This window comes from Cherax quadricarinatus, chromosome 40 (genome assembly GCF_038502225.1).
Source record: "Cherax quadricarinatus isolate ZL_2023a chromosome 40, ASM3850222v1, whole genome shotgun sequence".
NCBI lineage: Eukaryota > Metazoa > Arthropoda > Malacostraca > Decapoda > Parastacidae > Cherax > Cherax quadricarinatus.
The window spans coordinates 5,790,120-5,804,282 of NC_091331.1; the positions used below are offsets into that span (position 1 = coordinate 5,790,120).

The 14,163-nt window shown below is 39.7% G+C and overlaps 1 protein-coding gene across 1 annotated transcript in view; it reads left to right on the forward strand.

Annotated features, from left to right (window-relative positions):
• LOC128687373 (syntaxin-7) overlaps positions 1 to 11,341 on the forward strand; it is a 31,160-nt gene extending 19,819 nt beyond the window's left edge. The window contains exon 11 of the mRNA XM_070092662.1: positions 10,287 to 11,341. The gene's annotated coding sequence lies outside the window, so the exon portion shown is untranslated. The remainder of the gene's footprint in view (positions 1 to 10,286) is intronic.
• Positions 11,342 to 14,163: the final 2,822 nt, after the last annotated feature.

Here is a 14,163-nt window from a genome sequence, read left to right on the forward strand (position 1 = left end):
CACCCTGCCTCGGTGGGAGACGGCCGACTTGTTAAAAAAAAAAAAAAATGTTATTAAATGCCACAGACTCCACCCCTGCCCCCACCACTTCCTCAACCACTGCGAGTCCCTACTACCCTCCCACCGACCCCCGCAACTGGCAGCCAGCCCTCCCACCACTCAGTGTGGTGAGTGTTTTGTTTGTTCATTATTTGCTAATAAACTACAGTATAAATAATGTAAACCCATTCATGACTGCATATTGGAATGGCTATTCGGACAGGTATTGGACGGTGACATCATGTGTTTACTCTTGAACACAGCAAAGAATCAAACATTTCTGCTACTGCTAATAATAACAATAGTAATAATAATAATAATAATAATAATAATAATAATAATACGATATAACTGAAGAAGGAAATTGCACAAAAATACGAGGGAGTGGTTGACACATCGTCAGTGTGGCTTTATTTATGCTGGAGTGAACATTAGTCTCCGTGCTCTTCCAAACATTTCACAATTCAGTGGTTGAGGCAGTGGTATTAATAACATATATGTTATAAATAATAATAGTACATATTATTAATAACATGTATTATTATTATTATTAATAACATGTATGTTATTAAATACCACTGCCTCAATCGCTGCCTCAACAGCTGCCTCAATCGCTGCCTCAACAGCTGCCTCAATCGCTGTCTCAACAGCTGCCTCAACCACTGCCTCAATCGCTGCCTTAACAGCTGCCTCAACCACTGCCTCAATTGCTGCCTCAACAGCTGCCTCAATCGCTGTCTCAACAGCTGCCTCAACCACTGCCTTAATCACTGCCTCAACAGCTGCTTCAACCACTGTCTCAACCGCTGCCTCTACAGCTGCCTCAACAGCTGCTTCAATCGCTGCCTCAACCGCTGCCTCAACTGCTGCCTCAACAGCTGCCTCAACAGCTGCTTCAATTGCTGCCTCAACAGCTGCCTCAACAGCTGCCTCAACCACTGTCTCAATCGCTGCCTCAACAGCTGCCTCAACAGCTGCCTCAACAGCTGCCTCAACCACTGTCTCAATCGCTGCCTCAACAGCTGCCTCAACCACCGTCTCAATCGCTGCCTCAACAGCTGCCTCAACCAGTCTCAATCGCTGCCTCAACAGCTGCCTCAACCACTGTCTCAATCGCTGCCTCAACAGCTGCCTCAACAGCTGCCTCAACCACTGTCTCAATCGCTGCCTCAACAGCTGCCTCAATCGCTGCCTCAACAGAAGCCTCACCCACTGCCTCAATCACTGCTTCTACCACTCCAGTCACACTCAATCTACAAGCACCAAACACAATGAATTATTGTGAAATGTTTGGAAGAGCACGGAGACTAATGTTCACTCCAGCATAAACAAAGCCACACTGACGATGTGTCAACCACTCCCTCGTATTTTTGTACAATTTCCTTCTTCAATTATATAGTAATTTATTATTATTATTATTATTATTATTATTATTATTATTATTACTATTGTTATTATTAGCAGTAGCAGAAATGTTTGATTCTTTGCAGTGTTCAAGAGTAAACACATGATGTCACCGTCCAATACCTGTCCGAATAGCCATTCCAATATGCAGTCATGAATGGGTTTACATTATTTATACTGTAGTTTAATAGCAAATAATGAACAAACAAAACACTCGCCACACTGAGTGGTGGGAGGGCTGGCTGCCAGTTGCGGGGGTCGGTGGGAGGGTAGTAGGGATTCAAAGGTGACGGGAAACTTAAATATGATTTGGCGGCTGGGAATTTGGTGGCTGGGAATTTGGCGGTTGGGAATTCGCGAATGTGTGAAGCCCGTGAAAGCTGAAAACGTGAATGTTGAGGGAGACCTGTATTCCATGTACTTGCAACATCTGCCACATTGCTTCCCTATCCACTCTATCATATGCCTTTTCTAAATCCATAAATGCAATAAAAACTTACCTACCTTTATCTAAATACTGTTCACATATATGCTTCAATGTAAACACTTGATCTACACATCCCCTACCCACTCTGAAACCTCCTTGCTCATCCGCAATCCTACATTCTGTCTTGCCTCTAATTCTTTCAATTATGACCCTACCGTACACTTTTCCTGGTATACTCAGTAAACTTATTCCTCCATAATTTTTACAATCTCTTTTGTCCCCCTTCCCTTTATATAAAGGGACTATACATGCTCTCTGCCAATCCCTAGGTACCTTCCCCTCTTTCATACATTTATTAAACAAAAGTAGCAACCACTCCAACACTATGTCCCCCCCTGCTTTTAACATTTCTGTCATGATCCCATCAGTTCCAGCTGCTTTACCCCCTTTCATTCTCCGTAATGCCTCGCATACCTCCCCCACACTCACATTCTGCTCTTCTTCACTCCTAAAAGATGGTATACCTCCCTGGCCAGTGCATGAAATTACCGCCTCCCTTTCTTCCTCAACATTTAAAATTATTTTTTTTTATTAGCACACTGGCCGATTCCCACCAAGGCAGGGTGGCCCGAAAAAGAAAAACTTTCACCATCATTCACTCCATCACTGTCTTGCCAGAAGGGTGCTTTACACTACAGTTTTTAAACTGCAACATTAACACCCCTCCTCCAGAGTGCAGGCACTGTACTTCCCATCTCCAGGACTCAAGTCTAGCCTGCCGGTTTCCCTGAATCTCTTCATAAATGTTACTTTGCTCACACTCCAACAAATATTCTCGCCATCTACCAAATACCTCCCTCTCCCCATCTACTAACTCCCCTACTCTGTTTTTAACTGACAAATCCATACGTTCCCTAGGCTTTCTTAACTTGTTTAACTCACTCCAAAAATTTTTCTTATTTTCATTAAAATTTCTTGACAGTGCCTCTCCCACTCTATCATCTGCTCTCCTTTTGCACTCTCTCACCACTCTCTTTACCTTTCTTTTACTCTCCATATACTCTACTCTTCTTATAACACTTCTGCTTTGTAAAAACCTCTCATAAGCTAACTTTTTCTCTTTTATCACACCCTTTACTTCATCATTCCACCAGTCATTCCTTTTTCCTCCTGCACCCACCCTCCTATAACCACAAACTTCTGCCCCACATTCTAATACTGTATTTTTAAAACTATTCCAACCCTCTTCAACCCCCCCCCACTACGTATACTTGCACCAGCCCACCTTTCTGCCAATAGTTGCTTATATCTCACCCGAACTTCCTCGTCCCTTAGTTTATACTACACTTTCACCTCCCTCTTGCTTGTTGTTGCCATTTTCCTCTTTTCCCATCTACCTCTTACTCTAACTGTAGCAACAACTAAATAATGATCCGATATATCAGTTGCCCCTCTATAAACGTGTACATCCTGGGGCCTACCCATCAACCTTTTATCCACCAATACATAATCTAACGAACTACTTTCATTACGTGCTATATCATACCTTGTATATTTATTTATCCTCTTCTTCAGAAATTATTTTTTACTTATTACCAAACCTCTTTCTACATATAGCTCAATTAAAGGCTCCCCATTTTCATTTACCCCTGGCACCCCAGATTTACCTGCTACCCCCTCCACAACATTTTTACCCACTTTAGCATTGAAATCCCCAACCACCATTACTCTCACACTTGGTTCAAAACTCCCCATACATTCACTCAACATTTCCCAAAATGTCTCTCTCTCCTCTACACTTCTCTTTTCTCCAGGTGCATATACACTTACTATAACTCACTTTTCACATCCAACCTTTATTTTACTCCACATAATCCTTGAATTGATACATTTATAGTCTCTCTTTTCCTGCCATAACTTATCCTTTAACACTATTGCTACTCCTTTAGCTCTAACTCTATTTGAAACCCCTGACCTAATCCCATTTATTCCTCTCCACTGAAACTCTCCCACCTCCTTCAGCTTTGTTTCACTTAAAGCTAGGACATCCAGCTTCTTCTCATTCATAACATCCACGCACATTCAGACTTCCTACTTTGACAATTTTCTTCTTATTCTTCTTAGTAATTATTTCAGGAAAAGTGGTTACTAGTCCATTGTTCCCAGCATTTTAGTTTACTTTTACAACACGCATGGCTTACAGAGGAAAGATTCTTATTCCACTTCCCCATGGATATAAAAGGAAAAGTAATAAGACCAAGAACTATTAAGATAAAATCAAAGAAAACTCAGATGAGTGTGTATAAATAAACATGTACATGTATGTGTAGTGTGACCTAAGTGTAAGTAGAAGTAGCAAGACGTACCTGTAATCTTGCATATTTATGAGACAGACAAAAGACACCAGCAATCCTACCATCATGTAAAACAATTGCAGGCTTTCGTTTCACACTCACTTGGCAGGACAGTAGTACCCCTCTGGGTGGTTGCTGTCTACCTACCTACTACTATTTTTAACAAGTCGGCCATCTCCCACCGAGGCAGGGTGACCCAAAAAGAAAATCCCCAGAAAGGAAATACTTTCATCATCATTCATTCAACACTTTCACCTCACTCATACATAATCACTGTTTTTGCAGAGGTGCCCAGATACAACAGTTTAGAAGTATATATAAAGATATATAACATATCTCTCCAAACTGCCAATATCCCAGACCCCTCCTTTAAAGTGCAGGCATTGTACTTCCCATTTCCAGTACTCAAGTCTGGCTATATAAAAATAATACTGAAATATGTATGTGTTCCTCACCTAAACTAGTATTTCATAGAATTATCCTTCCTCTTGATGCACTCTTTAACTTACGGAGGCTAGAAAAGTCAATATTCTCCAAAACCTGATAATGACAATCGAGATTTTGGGGTTAGAAGACATATCCATGCCATAAAGTTAACACTTGATAAGTTTCTAAATGTTCTCCGCCAGATATAAGTCCAGCGAGTTTCTTGGCGAGTCATTAAAGGGCGGTAAAATCATAATAATTTAACCAATTCTTAATCTGGTAGTATGGCAAGGAGCACCGTCTTTCATACAGAAGTTGCCCTGGCACTTCTCAAATCTGTCAGGCAAATAGTCTGCTAAAGGCATAAATATGCATGCCCATAGCATAACACTTACTGTATGCTTACTTTTCCTTGGTCATTTTCTTTTACACTCCTGTGCTACTGATGGCTGTAAATCCTTTGTTGGTGTAGGATGCACAGCAGCTTTTCCAGATAGTATGACATTATTACCAGATCTGACTAGTATTTTAGCAGCAGAGTTATATTCACTTCTCACAGTTATTGTCCACACTGGTTCTCCTACTTAAGGCTTTTGAATCATTGCTTCCCATTGTCCTTCAGTGAGCATAAAGACATTATCTTTTGCTGGGCCCTTAGTTATTCTAGTATCCAAGGAAATGACGTTGCAGACTATTTTTCATGTTCTGCAGTCCAGGACCTGCCCATCTTTCACAGATGTATGTGTACCTTCTTCTGACTAGTCTCCAGTTTTGTCTAAGAACATATGGGTTAGATGGCAGCATCATTGGTCTGGGTTAAAGAAGAACAGTTGGGTTTCTGGTTGACTTTTCATTGCTGTTTCATTTGGGAGACTGTTCTTGCATGGCTACATATTTGCCACATGAGATTCTTGTCTGGCTGACATAGAGAGGCTCCCAGTGCCTTTCACTGAAACTTGTTGGGTTTCATTGATGATGAAACACCTGAATAATTGTACTCTTTATCAGAGAGCACTTTGAAGTAATTTTTAGTTTGTTTTTCAGCACCTGAGACCTCTCATTGTACCTACTCTGCCCAGAAAGCCCTACCTTCAGTGCCGTAGTCACATACTATGACACTTTGAAACTTTTTTACTTATGCCAACTTTGATTGTCCTTGTTTTTAGCTCTCAAGTTCCTTCATCACACCACTTCCCTTTGCTGAAAGCTCTCCTTAGACTTGTAACACTTTATGACCCATATAATCTATTCATCTCATCCTGGATCCTCCCAAGTAAGGTAGATTATTCTTCTCTATTCCTTGGGATGTTTTGTATGTTATGATTGGCTGTGTTTGATGTGTATTCTTTTAAAGCTGAGATAATTTAATATTTATGCCTCATAACTCTCTCCCCTCTTCTCTGGTACCAGTCTGAATGAACTCCACTGAACTTCACTATGGGCTTGGCTTGGCTGAGTGACTTGTATAACCCTTTTGAGTCTCTGTGGGAAATTATTATTATTATTTTTTTTTTTTTTTTTTTTTTTTTTTTTTTTTTTTTTTTTCCTCAACAAGTCGGTCGTCTCCCACCGAGGCAGGGTGACCCAAAAAAAAGAAAGAAAATACTTTCATCATCATTCAACACTTTCACCACACTCACACATTATCACTGCTTTTGCAGAGGTGCTCAGAATATAACAGTTTAGAAGCATATACGTATAGAGATACACAACATATCCCTCCAAACTGCCAATATCCCAAACCCCTCCTTTAAAGTGCAGGCATTGTACTTCCCATTTCCAGGACTCAAGTCCGACTATATGAAAATAACCGGTTTCCCTGAATCCCTTCACTAAATATTACCCTGCTCACACTCCAACAGATCGTCAGGTCCCAAGTATCATTCGTCTCCATTCACTCCTATCTAACACGCTCATGCACGCTTGCTGGAAGTCCAAGCCCCTCACCCACAAAACCTCCTTTACCCCCTCTTTCCAACCCTTTCGAGGACGACTCCTACCCCTCTTTCCTTCCCCTATAGATTTATATGCTTTCCATGTCATTCTACTTTGATCCATTCTCTCTAAATGACCAAACCACCTCAACAACCCCTCTTCTGCCCTCTGACTAATGCTTTTATTAACTCCACACCTTCTCCTAATTTCCACACTCCGAATTTTCTGCATAATATTTACACCACACATTGCCCTTAGACAGGACATCTCCACTGCCTCCAACCGTCTCCTCGCTGCTGCATTTACCACCCAAGCTTCACATCCATATAAGAGTGTTGGTACTACTATACTTTCATACATTCCCTTCTTTGCCTCCATAGATAACGTTTTTTGACTCCACATATACCTCAACGCACCACTCACCTTTTTTCCCTCATCAATTCTATGATTAACCTCATCCTTCATAAATCCATCTGCCGACACGTCAACTCCCAAGTATCTGAAAACATTCACTTCTTCCATACTCCTCCTCCCCAATTTGATATCCAATTTTTCTTTATCTAAATCATTTGATACCCTCATCACCTTACTCTTTTCTATGTTCACTTTCAACTTTCTACCTTTACACACATTCTCAAACTCATCCACTAACCTTTGCAATTTTTCTTTTGAATCTCCCATAAGCACAGTATCATCAGCAAAAAGTAACTGTGTCAATTCCCATTTTGAATTTGATTCCCCATAATTTAATCCCACCCCTCTCCCGAACACCCTAGCATTTACTTCTTTTACAACCCCATCTATAAATATATTAAACAACCATGGTGACATTACACATCCCTGTCTAAGACCTACTTTTACCGGGAAGTATTCTCCCTCTTTTCTACACACCCTAACCTGAGCCTCACTATCCTCATAAAAGCTCTTTACAGCATTTAGTAACTTACCACCTATTCCATATACTTGCAACATCTGCCACATTGCTCCTCTATCCACTCTATCATATGCCTTTTCTAAATCCATAAATGCAATAAAAACTTCCCTACCTTTATCTAAATACTGTTCACATATATGCTTCAATGTAAACACTTGATCTACACATCCCCTACCCACTCTGAAACCTCCTTGTTCGTCCGCAATTCTACATTCTGTCTTACCTCTAATTCTTTCAATTATAACCCTACCGTATACTTTTCCTGGTATACTCGGTAAACTTATTCCTCTATAATTTTTACAATCTCTTTTGTCCCCTTTCCCTTTATATAAAGGGACTATACATGCTCTCCGCCAATCCCTAGGTACCTTCCCCTCTTTCATACATTTATTAAACAAAAGTACCAACCACTCCAACACTATATCCACCCCTGCTTTTTAACATTTCTGTCATGATCCCATCAGTTCCAGCTGCTTTACCCCCTTTCATTCTACATAATGCCTCACGTACCTCCACCACACTTACAGTCTGCTCTTCTTCACTCCTAAAAGATGGTATACCTCCCTGGCCAGTGCATGAAATTACCGCCTCCCTTTCTTCCTTAACATTTAAAAGTTCCTCAAAATATTCTCGCCATCTACCTAATACCTCCCTCTCCCCATCTACTAACTCCCCTACTCTGTTTTTAACTGACAAATCCATACTTTCCCTAGGCTTTCTTAACTTGTTTAACTCACTCCAAAATTTTTTCTTATTTTCATTAAAATTTCTTGACAGTGCCTCTCCCACTCTTTCATCTGCTCTCCTTTTGCACTCTCTCACCACTCTCTTCACCTTTCTTTTACTCTCCATATACTCTGCTCTTCTTATAACACTTCTGCTTTGTAAAAACCTCTCGTAAGCTACCTTTTTCTCTTTTATCACACCCTTTACTTCATCATTCCACCAATCACTCCTCTTTCCTCCTGCCCCCACCCTCCTATAACCACAAACTTCTGCCCCACATTCTAATACTGCATTTTTAAAACTATTCCAACCCTCTTCAACCCCCCCACTACTCATCTTTGCACTAGCCCACCTTTCTGCCAATAGTCGCTTATATCTCGCCCGAACTTCCTCCCTTAGTTTATACACTTTCACCTCCCTCTTACTTGTTGTTGCCACCTTCCTCTTTTCCCATCTACCTCTTACTCTAACTGTAGCTACAACTAAATAATGATCCGATATATCAGTTGCCCCTCTATAAACATGTACATCCTGGAGCCTACCCATCAACCTTTTATCCACCAATACATAATCTAACAAACTACTTTCATTACGTGCTACATCATATCTTGTATATTTATTTATCCTCTTTTTCATAAAATATGTATTACTTATTACCAAATTTCTTTCTACACATAGCTCAATTAAAGGCTCCCCATTTACATTTATGCCTGGCACCCCAAAATTACCTACTACTCCCTCCATAACATTTTTACCCACTTTAGCATTGAAATCCCCAACCACCATTACTCTCACACTTGATTCAAAACTCCCCACACATTCACTCAACATTTCCCAGAATCTCTCTCTCTCCTCTACACTTCTCTCTTCTCCAGGTGCATACACGCTTACTATAACCCACTTTTCACATCCAATCTTTATTTTACTCCACATAATCCTTGAATTTATACATTTGTAGTCCCTCTTTTCCTGCCATAGCTTATCCTTCAACATTATTGCTACTCCTTCTTTAGCTCTAACTCTATTTGAAACCCCTGACCTAATCCCATTTATTCCTCTCCATTGAAACTCTCCCACCCCCTTCAGCTTTGTTTCACTTAAAGCCAGGACATCCAGTTTCTTCTCATTCATAACATCCACAATCATCTCTTTCTTATCATTTGCACAAAAGGAGGTGCTAAACCTACCAGGGTCATACGGCAGTCTGTGGGAGAGTGGAGCAGAATTCTTCCTCTGTAAACCATGCGTGTCGTAAGAGGCTACTAAAATTCTGGGAGCAAGAGGCTAGTAATCCCTTTCTTCTCTCTAAATTACTAAATGCAAAGAAATGAGAGGTGTTTCTTCTTTTTCAGGCCATCCTGCCTTGGTGGGCACAAGCTGGTGTGTTAAAAAAAAAAATTGAGTCTTCTAATTTTTCTGCTGTACCAGTTTGCAGTTAATTGCCAGATGTTTGTTTTCAAGAGGCCATCTGATCTTTGAGTCAAAACATTGGTGCCTCTACCTCCTTCCCTTCACCTTCCATTCCTCCCCTGTCCCTCCACAAAAAAAAAGTACAGTTAGGATATTGTAGAAACATTTTTTTTTTTTTTTTTATGAATGGGATTCTAAATATGTTAAGAGCAGGATGAAGCATTTATATGTACCTGCCTATATATGGTTGCAGGGGTCGAGTCACACCTCCTGGCCCCAATGTTAATACATCAACAGACAGTTTGTGAAGAGTGGACTAGTATGCTTTTTGGAAAGTTGATAGGCTTGAGTTTGTTAATAAAGATAAGACCATTGTCAGAATATGCACCATATAGGACAGGAGTTATAATAAGAGCATTGAAGAGGAATAAATTTAGAAGCTCTTATGGGATAGAACATAATTTGATTTGTGACTTGAGTTGAATAATATTTACTAAAAAGTATGACCCTTGTGGGTTTAGCACTTAGTTTTGATTGTAATAATTACTGAAAAGTTATTTTCACCCAGATTTTCCACACTGTTGCTTAAACAATATCAGTCTCTTGCCTAATTCATCTTTTCCATTTTCAGGATAAATCAAGACGGAAGGTGGTTCTCCTCACGCTTACCTGCCTCATGATTGCCTTGGTAATTGGTCTTATTGTGTGGGCTAGCAACTGAGGGAAAATGGTCACTGTTAACTTTGTGAACTTTAGATGATGGCAGTTGAAGGAATTTGTGTTCCCATAAATTTGAGTATTGTATTCATTTGACATTTATGTAGGGGTCAACTTGTGGCTTAGCTCATCATCACTGTATATGATTGTCATTAGATTGTCACTGATGTGATGTTTGTACTGTACAGTATAGCCAAAGTTGGTTTTTCTTTGTACAAATTTGTAAAATGAATGATTATCACATCTGAAACTTTTGTTAAAGTATTAGGCAAAATATAATATACTGTAATATCCAGGGTAAATGGAAAAATATAAAGCCATTTATGTTTTAAATAGAATTCCCTGCAGCTATCACGTCCAGTGCTCTCACAACATAAGGTTGTCGATTGATTATTTATACATACTATAAGAAAGTAAAGAATCACAAAGCTATTTCAGTTTCCCCCCCAAAATGTTACATATTCCATTATTAGTGTGGCTATAAATATTTCATGGGAATGGATGAAAATACATTAAGATACCTATAAAAAATATGTTTTATGACATTTAATGGAAGTATGACATCCACTTGGAAGTTATAGATCACTTGTTGCATAAAATCATTGTTAAAACATTTAGTTCATATTGCATTGTACAGTATTTAGTATAGTCCTGCCTGTTATCTCCAACAGTGAACTTTTTGTTAAGCTCTGTGTATAAATATAGTAAATACAGTACTTTATTAAATTGTTATGCAGTGTATTTTGAATGGTAATGTTTGCAAGCAGTTGATTATTAGAACTTATTTACAACAATGTCTATAAATAAGGAAAAATTCTGCTTAGTCTGTCTTCACCTCCAATATATAGTTTGGGTATATTAATTTTATAGGATGCAGATCAACACATGTAATCTTGCCAAAGCAAAGGAATTATATCCTATAACATGTAAATGGGAAAAATCTTGTAATATACTATATACAGTTAAATATTGCAAACTTTTTTCTTTAGACTTCACATTATGTGAGCTGAGCCAATTGGTATGGGAACAAACATCAGGAACATAACTTTTCTAATAGTTTTTGAATAGTTATAGAACTGTGGTTTAGTTCTCAATAACCATGTTTCCTTACTGGTTTGTTAAGATGTGCAGTTTGGTTTAGGTACTGCTGCTTCCTTTGGATACAGATGTTGCCCATAATGGACATTTTTTTTCGTATTTTCACATTCATATACATTGTGCAGTGATGGCAGTATTTTAGAACAGAATAACAATGAAAATAGTTGAAGTCTGGGATGCTACTTAATAATATCAGAACCATTGAAAATTTAAAATACAGGAGCAGAGTTGGGGAAAATTTAATGAAATGATGAAAAACACCACAAAAGTTGTGTGTGTGTTTAGCAATGAAACGGTTGAATTCATAATGCAGTAATAAAAAAAAAATTAACTATCCGTTTTTCATAGTTTAAAGGCCATAAAGAAATACTGTACATAGTTACACTGTAAAGGTCTTTTAGAATGTAGACAGCAATTTTTCTTGTGGATTCACCTTTCTCAGTACTGAAATTTTTTCTTCGTGTGAGAGCACGAAATATATCCTAGTGTTTCAGGTATAATTTATACAGGACAGCATATGATAAGAATCTGATGGAAAAATTCAGTCAGATATCAGAATAAAAATCAGTATTTTTAATTAAAAGTGTGAGCAATATTGTACTGTCATCCTGCTTTGTTGGGAAATGGCCTGGTCATGGACTGTGCCACAGGGGTGTTGACCCCTGGAACACCCTCCATTAATACCCCCACATATGCTGCACAGCCATCGAATTAGAGTGTACTGTTCTTCCTAATAGATTTCAACAGATTGGCCAATAGTATATAGTACCTGTAAAGTATTAAGTGCTAAAGTCACTCAGAGTTTCTTGTCAAAGGGCTGGCCGACAGTCAACAGTGGTGAAGAGAAGATTTGCCAGAAACATAATTGCAGCTTAAAAATAACTTGTTGGTCACTAACTTGAGACAAGTTAGCTAATTTTGCCTAGCAGCTAAAATATATATTGGGGAACAGTTTCATTTAGAACTTCTCTTGCTTAGCACCTCTCACAGTAGCTCTTCTTTTGTCATCTTCCATCCCCAAAAATCTACATTTCTTATCGCCTGGTAAAGAGACGTTTAGTGTGGTATTTAGAGACACACAACAGTCTCTCCACTCGTCAATATGGCTTTCGTAAGGGCCGTTCTACCATAGACCCCTTACTATGCTTGGATATGTATGTTCGTAATGCCTTTGCGAATAACCACTCAGTTATTGCCATATTTTTTGACCTTGAGAAGGCATATGACAACTTGGAGGTATAACATTTTGGCCCAAGCCCACTCCTTAGGCCTTCAAGGCAATCTACTATCCTTCCTTAAGAACTTTTTAACTGACAGACATTTCTGTGTTCGGGTTAATAATGTGCTCTCCCCGGATTTTATCCAAGCTGAAGGTGTCCCCCAGGGATGTGTTCTGAGCACAACACTTTTTCTCCTTGCTATAAATGATTTGGCCTCTAGTCTTCCTTCCAATATTTGATCATCACTCTTATGTTGACGACTTCGCTATTGCCTGTGCAGGCGCCGACTGTCACCTCATTACAGTTTCTCTCCAGCATGCGGTCGACCGTGTTTCCAATTGGGCCACCACACATGGGTTTAAATTTTCCAGTACCAAAACTCTCCAAATTACTTTCACTAGATGCTCTGTCATCTCCGATCATCCTTTATACCTCTGTGGCACCCGTATCCCTGAACGTGATAGTCAGGTTTCTAGGCCTCCTCTTTGACCGTAGGTTATCCTGGAAATCTCACATTACCACTGAAGACAACTTGTCACAGCCGGCTGAACCTTCTTAAAACCCTTGCTCATCTTTCATGGGGAGCTGATCGTTGAACTCTCCTTCGCCTACATTCCACCCTCATTTTATCGAAACTTGATTATGGTGACCAGATCTATTCAGCTGCCTCTCCTGCTACTCTATCTAGCCTCAACCCTATTCATCACCAAGGATTACGTTTATGCCTTGGTGCTTTTCACTCTTCCCCTGTTGAGAGCCTCTATGCAGAAGCGAACATTCCATCCTTATCCGATCGCCGTGATGCCCATTACCTCCGCTACTATGTATGCTCTAATGATCTCTGTAATCCTTCCATTTATAGGATAGTCACTGATATTAGTAGACATTATTTGTTCGCCGCCCGTTTGCTCCATCCCTTCTCTCTTCGCCTACATTCGCTCTTGTCTTCTCTTCAATTACCACCTTTCTATGTTCATGTACCATCTCACTTTTCCCTACCCCCCTGGGAAGTTCCAGCTGTTCGAGTCTTCTTTCTCACTCCCTTGCTCGAAAGCCCAATTGTCTACGGTAGCTTCCCGCTCTCTTTTTCTTTATCACTTCCACTCTCATTCTCATGCCAATACAGTGTACACAGATGGCTCTAAGTCTTCTGACGGTGTAGGATTCGCAGCAGTGTTTCCGGACAGCGTCGTACGAGGGCATTTACTATCTTCGGCTAGTATTTTTACTGCTGAATTGCATGCCATTCTTGCAGCATTTACCCGTATTGCATCTATGCCCATGTCATCATTTGTGGTTGTCTCAGACTCCCTTAGTGCTTTACAGGCTATACAGAAATTTGATACACCTCACCCCTTATTCCTCCGTATCCAACTTTGGCTACGCCACATCTTTACCAAGCATAAAGATATTGTTTTTTGTTGGGTTCCTGGTCATGTTGATGTACAGGGCAATGAACAGGCAGACACTGCT